We start from the raw sequence: 16,160 nt of genomic DNA, 5'->3' as shown, positions 1-16,160 counted from the left end.
TGGGAGGCGGAGGTTGCAGAGCAGAGATCAGGCCATTGCAATTCAGCCTGGGCACCAGAATAAAAACAACCTCTGAAAAAAAAAAAAAAAGAGGCAGAGCCACATCCTCCTTGAGTGAAAGGATCTGAAGGGTCAGTTACCTCTAAACCGAACACCAGGAACCAGCCCCCTTCTGGGGAAACTGAAAAGGTGGGTCAAGGTCAGTATGAGATATGCCTTTATATTTTGGAGGAGTCAGCCCAAAGGTGGGGCCCCCACTTTGCTGGGGAAGAGCAGGTGGCCGGGAAACTCCTAGGGTCCACTTGATCCAAGGCCCTGAGGGGGTTCAGAGAATAGGCACTGGCTGGGAAAGCCCCTGGGGCTTCTGGGAGTGGAAGTGAGAGGACACTGGGATCTGCCGGCCCAGCATTCCAGCCTGGGGAGGGTTCCAGCCTGGGGGAGGGTTCCAGCCTGGGAGAGGGCAGTTCACGTTCATAAACCAGTTGGACTCCTGGGGGCTCACACCCCAACCCAGGGCCCAGGCCGAGGTCACTGGGTCAGAAGTCAGAGGAAGCTTGATGGGGGCTCCCTGGAGAGTGACCACCACCTGCAGACTCCAGGGAGGGGAGAAGAGGGCACAGGGCCATCTGTGCCAAAGACTCCACACAGGCTCAAAGGTGACAAGGCAGAACTGGGGGCTGGGAGGAGATGCTGGTAGGAAGGAGGGAGGCAGGGTATAGCAATGTCATCAGGAGGGGGCCCCACTGAGTCAGGGGGGTGAGGACACTGAGCACCTGCTGTGCACCCAGGAATGAGTGTACCAAACCCTCTGCAGCCTATTGCATTTAAACAATTTTGCTCAAGTAGTCTGTGCCCATTGTCGAAAAAGCAAATACAGAGGAGAAAATCCTCCCTAAACCCCAGTACCCAGAGAGCCACTGTCATGGGTCACTGAATGTCCTGGCCACCTCCTTTCCTTGGCGCTGAGTATGTTTGTGAGCGTGGAGCTCCTCAACAACACCCTGATCTCGGAAGCCACCTGAAAGGTAAGTGGAATGTCCCCACTCGACAGGTGAGGAAACAGATCACAGCAGCGAAACACCTTGTCCAAGGTCACCAAGTAGGAAGCGGCAGAACTCAGACTGGATCCCAAGTCAGAAGGGCTTTGGGCAGCGTGAAGGATGGATAATATGGGAGGAGGATGCCCAACAATGCCCCTGCAGTTAAAAGGCAGAAACACGGCCGGGCACTGTAGCTCACACCTGTAAATCCCAGCACTTTGGAAGGCTGAGGCAGGTAGATCACGAGGTCAGAAGATCAAGACCATCCTGGCTAACACAATGAAACCCTGTCTCTACTAAAAATACAAAAAATTATCCCGGCATGGTGGCAGGAACCTGTAGTCCCAACTCGGGAGGCTGAGGCAGGAGGCTTGAATCCAGGAGGTGGAGGTTGCAGTGAGCCAAGATTGTGCCACTGCACTTCAGCCTGGGGGACAGAGCAAGACTCATCTCAAAAAAAAAAAAAAAAAGTCAGGGACACATGCAGACATACCCCAACATGTGCCGCTCAGAGCCAACCCAGCAATCTGGGCCTGGGGACTGGCTGCTGCTGACAGAGTGCTGGTGAGGTCTGGCTGGGCAGGGCTGGTGGTTTTTCGTGGACCTGCTGCTCTTCCCACAGGGGGCTGGGACCTCATGGTCGTGGGGTGATGTGGCCAGGAGGACCAAGGCAGGGTGAGCATGGCATTCCCTCACTTCAACCCACTGCCCAGGTCAAAGCATGGGAAAGCGCCACTTTCTTGAAGAGGGGGCTGGTCTGGGCCTGGCTGGGCTCACCTCCAGGTGGCCCCTCAGCTCCCCACGGTAGACAAGCAGATTCTCTGCAGAGAAGCTTCAGGAAGCCGGGCCTAGCGCTGCCCAGTATAAACAGATCCTACCTACTTAACCCATTCTTGGAGGGAGCCAGGGGTTGTAAGGGAAAGAGCCTTGCACCATACAGCTCCTCTGAGCCGCGTGGCCTCTGCAGACAGCTCCTCTGTAAAGGGAGATGGCATTCCCTTCCACACAGGTCCCCTAGAAGGAGCAGGAGCTTGGCATGGAGCAGATACTGTCCTAGGCCAGGGATACAGCAGTGACAGGGGAGCGACAGACACTTCACAGGACACAAATCAGAAAATGGGATGATTTTCAGCCAGGCAGGGTAACTCATGCCTGTAATCCCAGCACTCTGGGAGGCTGAGGTGGGTGGATCACTTGAGGTGAGGAGTTTGAGACCAGCCTGGCCAACATGGCGAAACCCTGTCTCTACTAAAAATACAAAAATTAGCCGAGCGTAGTGGCGCACACCTGTAGTTACAGCTACTCAGGAGGCTGAGGCAGGAGAATGGCTTGAACCCAGGAGATACAGGTTGCAGTGAGCTGAGATTGCACCCCTGCACTTCAGCCTGGGGACAGAGCGAGGCTCCATATGAAAAAAAAAAAAAAGTAACCAAAAAGTGGGATGATTTCTGACAGAGATCAGGCCTATGTCTGATCAAAAAGAGAGATGGGCCGGGCTCAGTGGCTCATAACTGTAATCCCAGCACTTTGGGAGGCCGAGGCAGGTGGATCATGAGGTCAGGAGATCAAGACCATCCTGGCCAACATGGTGAAACCCTGTCTCTACTAAAAATACAAAAATTAGCCAGGCATGGTGGCATGCACCTGTAGTCCCAGCTACTCAGGAGGCTGAGACAGGAGAATTGCTTGAACCCAGGAGGTGGCAGTTGCAGTGAGCTGAGATTGTGCCACTGCCTGGGTAACAGAGCGAGACCGTCTCAGAAAAAAAGAAAGGAGGATGTTAAGATCCAGCAACTAGGCTTTAGTGGCCGAAAGGTCTCAGACCATTCCTTTGTCAGGGTCTGTGCGCTCCCTGTTCCTTCTGCTTGGGCCACTTTCTCTAGATGTCTTCATGCCCTCCCCTACCTGAAGGTGCAACCTCCCGGGACGTTCTCTCTCCTTCCCTGCACTGCTTTTCTCCTTAGCCCCGGGCACACTTGGACACACGGAATAGCTTACTTATTAATCTTGTTGAGTACCTGTGTAATCCTCCACAAGCAGTAGCTTTCTTTTTCCTATTCAAGGCCTTCTGTCCTTTTATTCACTGCTGTATCTGAGTGCACACAGTGTGTGCTCACTCATTATCTGTTGAATGAATGAATGAACAGAGGTGGCGAGATCTCCACCGAGACTGAATGATGGGAAGGGGCCAGCCACAGACAACTTGGGGCACAGTGTGTCAGGCAGAAGGAACAACAGCTGCAAAGCCTCGGGATGAGAAAGGCTTGTATGTTTCACGATGAAGACAAGTGGAGGGCCCAACACAGAGATCTGTGCAGATGACATGAGAGAGATGATAAAGTGGGCCTCCTGGGCTGTCCTGATCAGGGACCTGATGGGGCCTGCCCTCCCACTCCTCCCCTCCTCCATGCCACTGGCCCTCTCCTTGACCGTGCATTGGCTGCTCCATCCACTCAGCCCCACCCCAACCCCATTCACTATGGTCCCTGCCACTCTCTGTCTGAAATACCTTCTTGCCCCCTCATACAGCCCAGTCCCCTTCCAAGCCAGGTGCCATGGCTCATACCTGTAATCCCAGCAGTTTAGGAGGCTGAGGCAGGTGGACCACTTGAGGCCAGGAGTTCAAGACCAGGTTGGCCAACACAGAGAAACCTCATCTCTACTAAAAAGACAAAAAATTAGCCGGGCATGGTGGCGGGTGCCCTCTGGTCCCAGCTACTTGGGAGGCTTAGGCAGGAGAATCGCTGGAACCCAGGAGGCAGAGGTTGCAGTGAACCAAGACTGCACCACTGCACTGGAGCCTGGGCAACAGAGCAAGACTCTGTCTTATAAAAAAAAAAAAAAAAAAAAGTCACCTTCGAAAAAGCCTTCCCATCCGAACCCATCCTGACCATTCTTAGAGTCCTGAGAGCCTGTCCCTGTCCATCATGGTTTTAACGAATCTTTTTTTGTTTGTTTGTTTGTTTTTGAGACGGAGTCTTGCTCTGTCACCCAAGCTGGAGTGCAGTGGCACGATCTCAGCTCACTGCAACCTCCACCTCCCAGGTTCAAGCAATTCTCCTGCCTCAACCTCCTCAGTAGCTGGGATTATAGGTGCGCATCACCACGCCTGGCTAATTTTTGTATTTTTAGTAGAGACAGGGTTTCACCATGTTGGTCAGGCTGGTCTCGAACTCCCAACCTCATAATCTGCCTGCCTCGGCCACCCAAAGTCCTGGGATTACAGACAGGAGCCACCACGCCCATCCTGGATCATTTTATCTTAAAGGGTAAAGAGACAATTTATCTTAGAGTCCTGAGAATGGTCAGGATGGGTTCAGATGGGGAAGGACTGCACCTCAGGATTAAATGATCCATTAAAATCATGGTGGACAGGGACAGCCTCCCAGCCTCATGCATGTCTCCCAGTCTTGATGTGCTGTTTATTAAGCTGTCAGAAAAAATTAGGAGCAACCTAAATGACCCACATCAAGGGACAAGTGAAGTGTGCTCAGGCCCATAACAAAATACTGGCAGTCATTAAAGAGACCAAAAGGGCCAGATGTGGTGGCTCATGCCTGCAATCCCAGCACTTTGGGAGGCCCAGGCGGGCAGATCACTTGAGGTCATGAGCTTGGGACCAGCCTGACCAACATGGTGAAACCCCATCTCTACTAAAAATAAAAAATTAGCTGGGCCTAGTGGTGGGTGCCTATAACCTCAGCTACTCAGGAGGCTGAGGTGGGAGAACTGCTTGAACCCGAGAGGTGGAGGCTGCAGTGAGCCCAGATCACGCCACTACACTCCAGCCTGGGTGGCAGAGTGAGACTCCTCTTAAAAAAATAAAAGAATAAAAGGACAAAAGACTAATTCATGACATGGGACCATATGTACAAAGCATCTGAGAGTCAGGTAGAATCTATTAAAAATCTCTACCCATATTTCACAAAGTACTTGGAAGAGTCATGGGATTAGTGGTGATTCTTTTTTCTTCTTTTTGTTTATCTGCCTCCTAGGCAGGGTGGATAAGAGGATCAAACAAGAGAAAGGATGAGGCCCCAGGCATGGTCAAGTGGGAGGGTGGGTCCAGCCCCATCCTGCAGAATGAATGTTCTTGTGCTCACCAGGTGTGGGCTCCGCTCCAGTCACTCCAACCTGAGTGGGGAGAGGTGCCCCCTACAGACACCCAATACTTAGGCCCAGAAAGCCAGGGAGACAGGCAGGTGGGACTAGCTATGTGGGCTTGGGCTTCAGAGTAGAAAAGACTTTTCTTTTCTTTTTGTGACAGAGTCTTGCTCTGTCACCAAGGCTGGAGGGCAGTGTTGCTATCTCGGCTCGCTGCAACCTCTGCCTTCCAGGTTCAAGCGATTCTCCTGCCTCAGCCTCCTGAGTAGCTGGGACTAGAGGCATGTGCCAGCATGCCTGGCTAATTTTTTGTATTTTTAGTAGAGATGGAGTTTCATCATGTTTGCCAGGTTAGTCTCAAACTCTTGACCTCGTGATCCACCTGCCTCGGCCTCCCAAAGTGCTGGGATTACAGGCGTGAGCCACCACACCAGGCTAGAAAGGACTTTTCTATTCCATTGTCTTGAAGTGTTAAAGTGGGGCCAAGGATTGGGCTTGGTGAACTCTCAGGTGCTGTGCACTTAAGTGACATCCCTGAGAAGAACGTGGAAAAGAGGCAAGTTCAGGAGCCCCACAGGCTGAGGAGCCCCCAAGTCCTCAAGTCTAACACCTGAAATGGTCTAGGGCAGTCACTGGGGTTGCCACCAAGCCAGCGCAACCTCTGAGATGAGGCTTCTTAGGAAAACCTTCTCCACCCCCCTAACTTCTAAAGGCCATCTAACCTCAGACTCTACTCCTGCCTGTCACCAGACCAGCCTCTGAGCCACCCTCCCTGCTCTGCCCATCTCTGTTCCTTGCAGTGGGCGCCAGGGTTTAGGGCTGGCCCTCAGGAGGCTTGCTGCCCTGTGGTTGATTCCCATCCATTTCTCCCTAAGTCTGTGCCTTGCAAATGGAACTAGCTGAGAGCTCCCTGTGGGCAGATGATCAACCAGTTTCCTTCCCTCCTCACTGTTCCAATAACCCACCTCTGCAGCTGGCCAGCAAAACATTTCTGCGTCTAGGATGGGTGTCCCGACACCCTGACACCTATCTGGAGAAAAATAGGAGAGCTCTCTACTTGGTGACAGCCCAGAAAATCCACACTCTGGCCCACCTTCCATCTCAGGAGCTCAAGAGCCCAGCGGAGGCAGAGAGAGAATAACTGCAGAGTGGGCTTGTCTGGACCCCCACTCCTTGCTTTAAGGGGCAGATGTGATTGTGCCCTAGAGAAGAGAGAGGGGTGCTGAAAAACTGAAGACATCAACTTGATAAAAAAGAGAAGAGAGGGGACTCCAAGGCCAGACTGCTTCTCCTGCCCTGCCACTGTTTGGGGCACCTGGGCTAATTTGTCCCTGTGAGACCAAGGCTTGGCCAAGCCCATCCGAGGCAGCCTTCTGGCCTGGAGATGTGGGAGGGGCCAGCCCTCAAGAAGGTCCTAGCCCTTAAGAAGGTCCCTCATAGCTCAGAAAGTTCCATTGATCTCATTTATCTGCTGGGAGAGTCCACACCCAGCGGCAGGACTCCAGACCCAGCCCAAACCAGAGAGGATCCAGGGGCTGCACCCAGTGTCAGCTGCCTGCTCTCAGGGTGTACCTCCTGATGTCCCATGCTCTCCTCTCCCTTTGCTCTGCTCCTCACAGTCTGCTGTTGATTAAAAAGCTGCCTTCCCCTCTTCAACATCCTGTGTGAGGCCTGCGTGTGGCTGTGGCCTCCTGTTTGACGGATGTGAATCCGCCCCTGCACCTCCTACTCTGATGGCAGTGGTGGGCAGGGATCTAAACCACAGAGGCAGCTGCTGACCCCTGCAATACCTGTGCCAGCTCAGATGCCTGTAGCCACTTTATAAGTGCCCATGTCGCCCTGGGAAACCCAATCTCTCAGAGGCACCAGGCAGGTCCCTGGCCAGCAGCTTGGCAACCAAACCTTGGCTCAAGGGCAGTTCCATGGAGTAGGACCTAGGAGAGCACAAACCAGAGGGAATGGGGACAAGGCCAGAGGACTGTAGTCCCAGCGGTTGTTAGGTAATAAAGGGATTGAGAGCTAGCTAGAGCTGGATATGACTTTAAGCACTTTACGTGCACCTCATTTAATTCTTACAATTACTTATGAAATGATCGATGATTCAGAGTGGCCCCAAGCCCTAACAGTTAATAAAAGACCAAGTCCTTTCCCAAGCTCAGTGGCTTATGCCTGTAATACCAGCACTTTGGGAGGTTGAGGCAGGAGGATCTGTTGAACCCAGGAGTTCAAGACCAGTCTGGGCAACTTAGGGAGACCTTGTCTCAGCAAAAAATTTAAAAATTAGCAAGCCATGGTGGCACACACTTGTCTAACTTAAAAATTACCCAGCCATAGTGATCCCAGCTATGCAGGAGGCTGAGGTGGGAAGATCACTTGAGCCCAAGAGGTTGAGGCTGCAGTGAGCTATGATGGCACCACTGCAGTCCAGCTTGGGTGACAGAGCAAGACCCTGTCTCGAAAAAAGAAAAAAAAAATCCAAGTCCCAATTTGCATTCCAATCTGACTCCAGAATCTTCTGCTCAGGTCAGGCCTCTCTCCCAGGACAAGGGGATTCCCTACCTGCAGGTTGGATGGGCCCCATTTGGGGTCAGCCTCCACCACCCCCACCATGTATCCTACAGAAGCATAACCATCCCACAACCCCAAGAGGATCCTCCCACTGTGCCCAGGCTCCTCCTGAAGTTTCCTTTCTGTTGCCCCTCCTGGGCCCGTGAGGATGGGGTGAAAGGTGGAAATGCACCCCCATTTTGGGAGCCTTGGCCCCCTTTCACAATCCAACACCAGACTCTCCAAGGAAGTGACTGGAAGAAAGTCAAGTACAAGAAGACAGACCCTGGGGCAGGGGTGGGCAGGCCGCTCATCCCATCCAATCAAGCCCCTTTCTGGGGCCTCCTACCTGCCCTAAGACTGGAACAACTGTCTCAAGAAGCTTCCAGAAGACGTCAGCTCCAGGAGGTGGGGATGGTGCTGGCCTCATCCATGACTGCATCCCCAGTGCCTCATGGGAAGCACTCAATTTTTCTTTTTTTGAGATGGAGTCTCACTCTTGTCACCCGGGCTGGAGTGCACTGGCACGATCTTGGCTTCCTGTACCTCTGCCTCCTGATTTTAAGCGATTCTCCTGCCTCAGCCTCCCAAGTAGCTGGGATTACAGGCACGCACCACCAGGCCTGGCTAATTTTTGTATTTTTAGTAGAGACGGGGTTTCACCATGCTGTCAGACTGATCTAGAACTCCTGAACTTGTGATTCACCCACTTCAGCCTCCCAAAGTGCTGGGATGGCAGGCATGAGCCACCGCACCCACAGCACTCGAATTTTATTTAAACAGCTCCCTCACTTCCTTCAAGGTTTTGCTCAAATGTCACTTTCTGGCAGAGGGCCACTCTAACCACCTGTTAAAGCTGCAACCTGCCCCCCAACCATGGGGGTTCCCAATTGCTGCTCTAGTTCTTTTTGTCATATAGCCCCATCGCTTTTTCACACGTAATTTATTACTTATTCTTACTTTCTGTTACTCAGGCTTCCCACCCTTGAGAAAGAATTTTCTATGGCTGGGCGCAGTGGCTCACGCTTGTAATCCCAGCACTTTGGGAGGCCGAGATGGGTAGATCACCTGAGGTCGGGAGTTCGAGAACAGCCTGACCAACATGGAAAAACCCTGACTCTACTAAAATGCAAAATTAGCAGGGCGTAGTGGTGTATGCCTGTAATCCCAGCTACTCAGGAGGCTGAGACAGGAGTACTGCTTGAACCCAGGAGGTGGAGTTTGTGGTAAACTGAGGTCGTGCCATTGTATTCCAGCCTGGGCAACAAGATCGAGACTCTGTTTCAAAAAAAAGAAAAAAGAAAGAACTTCCTATGATGGCAGAGATCTTTGCTTTAAGGATCACATTCAACATCTAGAACTACACAAGAGGCATCAGAAAGTATCTGAATGAATGAACAGTTAGGACTGACTAGGGATTAACTAGGCAAGGTATCTGCCAATCACTGGCCCCATGAAACACTGAGGTGGGGCCTCATAGGGTCCTCAGGGAACTTCCCTATCCTGTTCTCAAGTCTCCAGCCAAGGCCAGGGCCCTGTGGGCATCATGCCCTGCAGAACACTCTTGTGGGCCCTGCCTTATACCCAAGTTTCAGGACCCCCAGAGATTCCAGAATTATATTAAATGCTAATATTATTTACTAGAAGGCCAAGTGCAGTGGCTCATGCCTGTAATCCCAGAACTTTGGGAGGTGGAGGTGGGCAGATCACTTGAGGTCAGGAGTTTGAGACCCCCCTGGCCAACATGGTGAAAGCCATCTCTACGAAAATACAAAAATTAGCCAGGCATGGTGGCGGGTGCCTGTAATCCCAGCTACTGGGGAGGCTGAGGTAGGAGAATCGCTTGAACCTGGGAGGCGGAGATTTCAGCCAAGATCGCGCCATTGCACTCCAGCCTGGGCCACAGAGCAAGACTCTGTCTCAAAAAAAAAAAAAAATTTACTAGAGTCAAATGGTCCTGTGCCCAGATGTCTCTCTTGTCAAACCCTGGGAACACTGAGTCAGGTATCTCGAGAGAAGACTCCAGTTTCTGCCGAATTCCTGAAGGGTAGAGTCAGGTGCCTTGCAGCCTCCTTGTCCCCATGCCCAGAGGAGCCTCTCCTAGCTCAAGAATTCACTGTGGTTCCTGGGAAGAAGAGCAGGGTGAGAATTCAAAGCCACTTTCCTCTGAGAGGCAGGGCTTGGGGGAGGGCCACCTCAAAGGGACCTGGGCAAAGCCATGGCCATGGGCACAGAGAGGGAGGGTCTCCTTGGAATTCCTAGAGAGCCAGGGCTAGGAGGGCAAGCAGGGCTGGTGGCCCCACTGAGGGATACCCACCTCCTGCCCTGTCCCCAATTTTCTCCCTGCAAACTGCTCCTGACAGAGGAAAGCAGCGTTGCTAAGCAGACCTGGCATGCCTCGCCCAAGAGGAGCCCTGAGAATGATATCACCTGAGAAAGGTAAGAGGGCCTCTCAGAGCTGAGGACTGAGGACAAATTAGTCCAGTCTGCCAGTGCTGCTCAAAGCAGCCGGCCCAGGAGAGACGACATCCGTCTCTTGGGCCACCATCCTGGCCCCCAACTCAGGCGTCTCAACAGCTGCTTCTGACTCATCTGGAAAGACCAGGAAGGCCGAATAACCACCAGGGAAACTAAATTCCTTAGATGGCTCCTGGAGGCTCTTGCCAGAGATGGGCAGGTCTCCCACAGTGCAGGCAGGGGAACACGGGCCATCCAGCCCCCTGCAGCAGTCTGTCTTCCGAAGGGAGAGTCCCAGGCCCGGAAAGTCCTGACAGAAGAGGACATCCTCTCCTCAAGTAAGGTTGAAAGGGGACACAATGGCATTCCTAGAAAGTCTCCTTAATGCCAACAGAGCCGAACAGCCTGCCCTGCCGCCCAGTAGGGTGAGGAGCGTGTACCCAGCAAGCACTCCCCAGCTGGAGCAGAAGGCAGAGCAGGTTCAGTCCTGCACTCTCCGATATCCCCACCCCAGGAAAGAGTCCTAGGCAATCAGCTCTGATTCCTGGGCCTCCCAAGGAGCAAGGGAAGCACCAAGGGCCACTGGAACGAAAGGTCAGTTAAGGAGAGGCCACGCCCTCCACTGCTGCCCCCAACTCCTGAAAAGGGTCTTCGCTGAAAAACTTCTGACCCCCAGAGACTTTTTCTTTTTTTTTTGAGTTAGGGGGTCTCACTGTCACCCAGATTGGAGTACAGTGGTTCCATCATAGTTCACTGCAGCCTTAAACTCCTGGGCTCAAGTGATCCTCCTGCTTAAGCCTCCCATGTAGCTGGGACAACAGGTGCACACCACTATGCCCAGCTAATTTTTAAAAAAAAATTTGTAGAGACGCAATCTCACTGTTGCCTAGGCTGGTCCTAAACTCCTGGGCTCAAGCAATCCCCCCTTCTCAGCCTCCCAAGCACTGGAATTACAAGCATAGCCAAAACGCCCAGCCAGAGACTTCAAAATATCACAAATTCATGAGCTGTCAGCTGATTTCCAGAAAAGACAAATTATCTAGACCCATCAGGCATTTCCAATAAGCCCAAGTGCCCACCCAAAGGCCCCAGAGTGACTGATGCTTCTTCTTTTTTTTTTTTTTTGACTGATGCTTCTTATACTTCATGGAAGCTGAGTCCACCCTCACTGGGCGCCTGCTGTGTGGCAGACTACACGTGCTGGTGACCTTTCTCATACTGGAATCTCATTAAAGCTCAGCATGGGCCAGTGACCACACTAAGGTCATACAGCAAGAATGTAGCAAGGAATAAGTCAAAACTACACCTGATGCCTAGAAAGACACTAAAAATCTTTTTATTTATTATTATTATTTTTTTAGATGGAGTTTCACTCTTATTGCCTAGGCTGGAGTGCAATGCATTCTCGGCTCACTGAAACCTCTGCCTACTGGGTTCAGGTGATTCTCCTGCCTCAGCCTCCCAAGTAGCTGGGATTACAGGCATGTGCCACCACGTCCGGCTAATGGGTTTCACCGTGTTGGCCAGGATGATCTTGATCTCTTGACCTAGTGATCCACCCGCCTCGGACTTCCAAAGTGCTGGGATTACAGGCGTGAGCCACCGCACCCTTTTTTTTTTAATTAAAAAAAATTTTTTTTTGAGGCCAGGCATGGTGGCTCACGCCTGTAATCCCAGCACTTTGGGAGGCCGAGGCGGATGGATCATGAGGTCAAGAGATTGAGACCATCCTGGTCAACACGGTGAAACCCCGTCTCTACTAAAAATACAAAAATTAGCTGGGCATGGTGGCACATGCCTGTAGTCCCAGCTACTCGGGAGGCTAAGGCAGGAGAATGGCTTGAACCCAGGAGGCAGAGGTTTCGGTGAGCCAAGATCACGCCATTGCATTCCAGCCTGGGTAGCAAGAGTGAAAATCCATCGTAAAAAAAAAAAGATTTGTTTTTGGAGAGATGAAGGATAGAAAGATGAAAGATGGGCCGGGCGCGGTGGCTCAAGCCTGTAATCCCAGCACTTTGGGAGGCTGAGGTGGGTGGATCACGAGGTCATGAGATCGAGACCATCCTGGTCAAAATGGTGAAACCCCGTCTCTACTACAAAAAATTAGCTGGGCATGGTGGCACATGCCTGTAATCTCAGCTACTTGGGAGGCTGAGGCAGGAGAATTGCCTAAACCCAGGAGGCGGAGGTTGCGGTGAGCCGAGATCGTGCCATTGCACTCCAGCCTGGGTAACAAGAGTGAAACTCCGTCTCAAAAAAAAAAAAAAAAAAAGAAAGATGAAAGATGAAGATAAAGGACTGTCAGGGGCCAGGCGTGGTGGCTCACTGTAATCCCTGCTCTTCAGGAGGCCAAGGCAGACAGATCACCTGAAGTTAGGAGTTCGAGACCAGCCTGGCCAACATAGTGAAACCCAGTCTCTACTACAAATACAAAAACTAGCCGGGCGTGGTGATGTCTGCCTGTAATCCCAGCTACTCGGGAGGCTGAGGCAAGAGAATCGCTTGAACCCAGGAGGCGGAGGCTGTAGTGAGCTGAGATGCGCCACTGCACTCCAGCCTGGGTGACGGAGGAGATTTCATCTCAAAAGAAAAAAAGAAGAAGAAAAGGACTGTCTGGCAGGAAGGATAATTTTTTGCTCTAATTTTACACTTTCTACAATGTTTCCTCTTTCCCACTGTAGGATTCTTCTATTGCCTTTTCTATCTTTAAATGAAGAGCAATCACCTGAGATTATGGGCTGGTTTTTTTCTCCTTTTAATATTGTGGCATATTTTAAAGTTATTTATACTAACAGGTCCAGCATGGGGGTTCACACCAATAATCCCAATACTTTGGGAGGCAGGAGGATCGCTTGAGCCTAGGAGTTCGAGACTAGCCTGGGCAACATGGCAAAACCCCCTTTCTACAAAAAATACCAAAATCAGCTGTGCATGGTGCTGCCCACTTGTAGTCCCAGTTACTAAGAAGGCTGAGGTGGGAGGATCACTTGAGCCCAGGAGGTCGAGGCTGCACTGAGCCTCCATCTCCCAGTAATTATACCACTGAACTCCAGTCTGAGTGACAGAGCAGGACCCTGTCTCAAAAAAAGAAAAAAAAAAGTTAATAACCGCTGGGCACAGTGGCTCAAGCCTGTAATCCCAACACTTTGGGAGGCTGAAGTGGGATGATCACTTAAGTCCAGGAGTTTGAAACCAGCCTAGAGATCCCATCTCTATAAATTAAAAAATATATTATTAAAAAGAAAAAAAGTTTGGCCAACTTAGTTTAAAAAAAAGAAAGAGAAAAAAATTACTTTTTTCTATTTTATTTTTATGAATGTAGTGTCATTTTAATATAATTAAAAGTATATTGGCCGGGTGTGGTGGCTCACACCTGTAATCCCAGCACTTTGGGAGGCCGAGGCAGGTGGATCACGAGATCAAGAGATGGAGACCATCCTGGTCAACATGGTGAAACCCCGTCTCTACTAAAAATACAAAAAATTAGCTGGGCATGGTGGCGCGTGTCTGTAATCCCAGCTACTCAGGAGGCTGAGGCAGGAGAATTGCCTGAACCCAGGAGGCGGAGGTTGCAGTGAGCTGAGATTGCACCATTGCACTCCAGCCTGGGTAACAAGAGCGAAACTCCGTCTCAAAAAAAAAAGTATATTAATGTAACACCAAAGGGGAAACTGCATTGCCTCAAGGAAGAATGGGGATGCTGAATGACTCCAGAGCCCTGAAACCCTGTCCAGGGGCCCCCGCAAAAACAGGCCCAGTCTAACATCAGAGTAAAGGAGTAAACTCTGATTAGAAGCCCAGGAGCTGAGCTTGAGTCCTGACTGCCACAGCTAGCACTGTGGGAAGATCACCTAAGAAAACTAAACCCCAAATCCCAGTTCATAAAATAAAAAAGTTGAGACATCTCTCCCACAATTCTCCGTGTGCCTCTGCTCACACAGACCCACAAAGTGTTCCTCAAATGCCACTGTGTGTGTGTGTGTGTGTGTGTGTGTGTGTGTGTGTGAGATAGAGAGATAGAGAGAGAGAGAGAGAGAGAGACAGGGTCTCATGTTGTCCCCAGGCTGGAGTATGGTGGCGCCATCAAGACTCACTGCAACCTCCACCTCCTGGGCTCAGAAAATTCTCCCACCTCAGTCTCCTGAGTGACTGAAACCTTCGGTGCGCACCACCAAGCCTGGCTAACTTTTGTTATTATAGAGACAAGGTCTTACTACGTTGCTCAGGCTGGTCTCAAATTCTTGGGCTCAGGTGATCCTCCTGGCCTCAGCTTCCCAAATTGCTGGGATTACAGGTGTGAGCCACTGTGCCCAGCCTCAAATACCACTTCTAACCTTGGCTTCCCCGGGGTTGGGCCACAGCTCTTCTGTGGCAGCTTTGCTCTTCCTACCAGGGTTTCCTTGTCACCTTGGCACACCCATTCCTCCCTGCTCAGAATCCCCTCTGCAGCCCCTTCAAGAGAACTCAAGGTTCTCTTGAGTTACAAACTCCTGCATGGGGTCCCTGGAGCCCAGGTTAAGGCCTTCAGCAGCCGCCTACGGATCCCCAGGGGAAGGAGTGTCCTCCTCACTCAAAGCTCACCTATTCAGGTGAGACCTCAAAGGGCCACTCTGCAGCTCCCCTGGTTATGGTCAGTTCTCCCCACAGCCAAGGCCCTGTGTGTCCACCAATCGTCCAGCCGGAGCAAACTAAGACACACTTTCTTTAACAAGACAGAATTTTTCACTTCTCGCCAAATCCCACAGCGCAAACCCCACCCGTCAGCATGGAGGGCAGACTGGGTCTCCGCACCGTCGTGTGAGGGTGTCCAAAGCCGCCCCGGTTGGAGAAAGGCCCGAGACCGAAGTCCCTCCCGCGGGCTTCCTGCGTCCGGGGATTAGGAGGCACAAAGGGCCGGCAGGGACACAGCCCAGATGGCAGGGGCAGGGGCTAAGCTGCCGGGGCACCGCGCTCCGGCCGCCGCCCGTGGGGAGGGGGGTCACTGCAGATATGTGGTCGCCGGCCTCGCTGGCCTCCTGCCTGCATGTGGGCCCGGGGACTCCGTCTCCGCCCGCGGTGCCCCCAGAACCCAGCCGTGCCGGGCACCTGTTCTCCGGCTCCCCTAAGCCAACAGTGTTGTGCAAGCCCAAGCCCAAGTTTCAGTCATCGCGCGGATCAGGCAGAGAGAAGTTCCCCGCGGAACTTTCCACAGGTGTCTTTCTCCCAGGCCAGCCCAGCGACGCGGACAGGGGCGAGGCGCGTGGACCTGAGCGGAGCTCTCCCGCCCCGGCCGGGAGGCCCAGGGGTCCCGGCTCTCCCCGGCCTCCCCGCCACGGGTGGGCGCCCCAAGGGGGCGGGACCGGCTGAGCGAGTCCGGCGCGCACCTCACCTGGAACCCTGGCCCGGCCCCCGCCCGAGGCCTCGGCGTCCCTCGGCGCCCGCCACCGGCCCCGCTCGCTCTGCCGCGCCGGCCCACCGGCTGCTGGGAGTCCGTCTCCTTCCTGCTCACCTCCGGCGCGGCGAGCCTGGGGCGGAGCCGCGTTATTTACATAAAGGGCGAGCCGGCCGGGCCCAGGGCCCCGCCCCTGGCCCGGGCCCGCCCTCCAGCTCGGCGCCGACGGGGCGGGGGCGCCCTCGGGGGCGGGGACCGAACTCGAGCCAATCCGAGGTCCGGGGTAGCGTGAGGCGGGGCCTTGCGAACAAGCTCGGGGCTCCGCGGGCCCGCCCCGGCCTCACCTGCGCGCACCTGGACGCAGGACCAAGCGCTGCGCCCAGAGTTCCGCCGCCTCCCGCAGGCGGAAGTAGTTCCTGGAACCCCCGCGGCCCGGGGCTGCCCCCCAGACTCCAGAGGAGCCGTCCCTCCAACTCCCCGGAGTTGCCGAAGGAAGGGCGGAGCCGGGCTAGCTCCTCTGCGAGCGCCCAGCCCCGAGAGGGTGACAGGGGGACGAAGGACCGGGTTTCCAGCCACACGAGAGGGGTGGTGTGGGAACCGGGGCGTCTCGACGAGACGCCTTTCTTCAGGGGCGGGAACCC

At 53.1% G+C, this 16,160-nt stretch overlaps 1 protein-coding gene across 3 annotated transcripts in view; it reads right to left on the bottom strand.

Moving 5' to 3' along the window:
- The window catches only part of LLGL2 (LLGL scribble cell polarity complex component 2), a 48,812-nt gene extending 33,167 nt beyond the window's left edge, over window positions 1-15,645 (bottom strand). For all 3 annotated transcript variants that reach the window (XM_035301754.3, XM_054256493.2, XM_035301755.3), the window contains exon 1: window positions 15,517-15,645. The gene's annotated coding sequence lies outside the window, so the exon portion shown is untranslated. The remainder of the gene's footprint in view (window positions 1-15,516) is intronic.
- Window positions 15,646-16,160: the final 515 nt, after the last annotated feature.

Source organism: Callithrix jacchus, chromosome 5, assembly GCF_049354715.1.
Source record: "Callithrix jacchus isolate 240 chromosome 5, calJac240_pri, whole genome shotgun sequence".
Lineage (NCBI taxonomy): Eukaryota > Metazoa > Chordata > Mammalia > Primates > Cebidae > Callithrix > Callithrix jacchus.
Note: the sequence above shows the minus strand (reverse complement) of the source record. Positions and strands in the feature narration are given on the sequence as shown.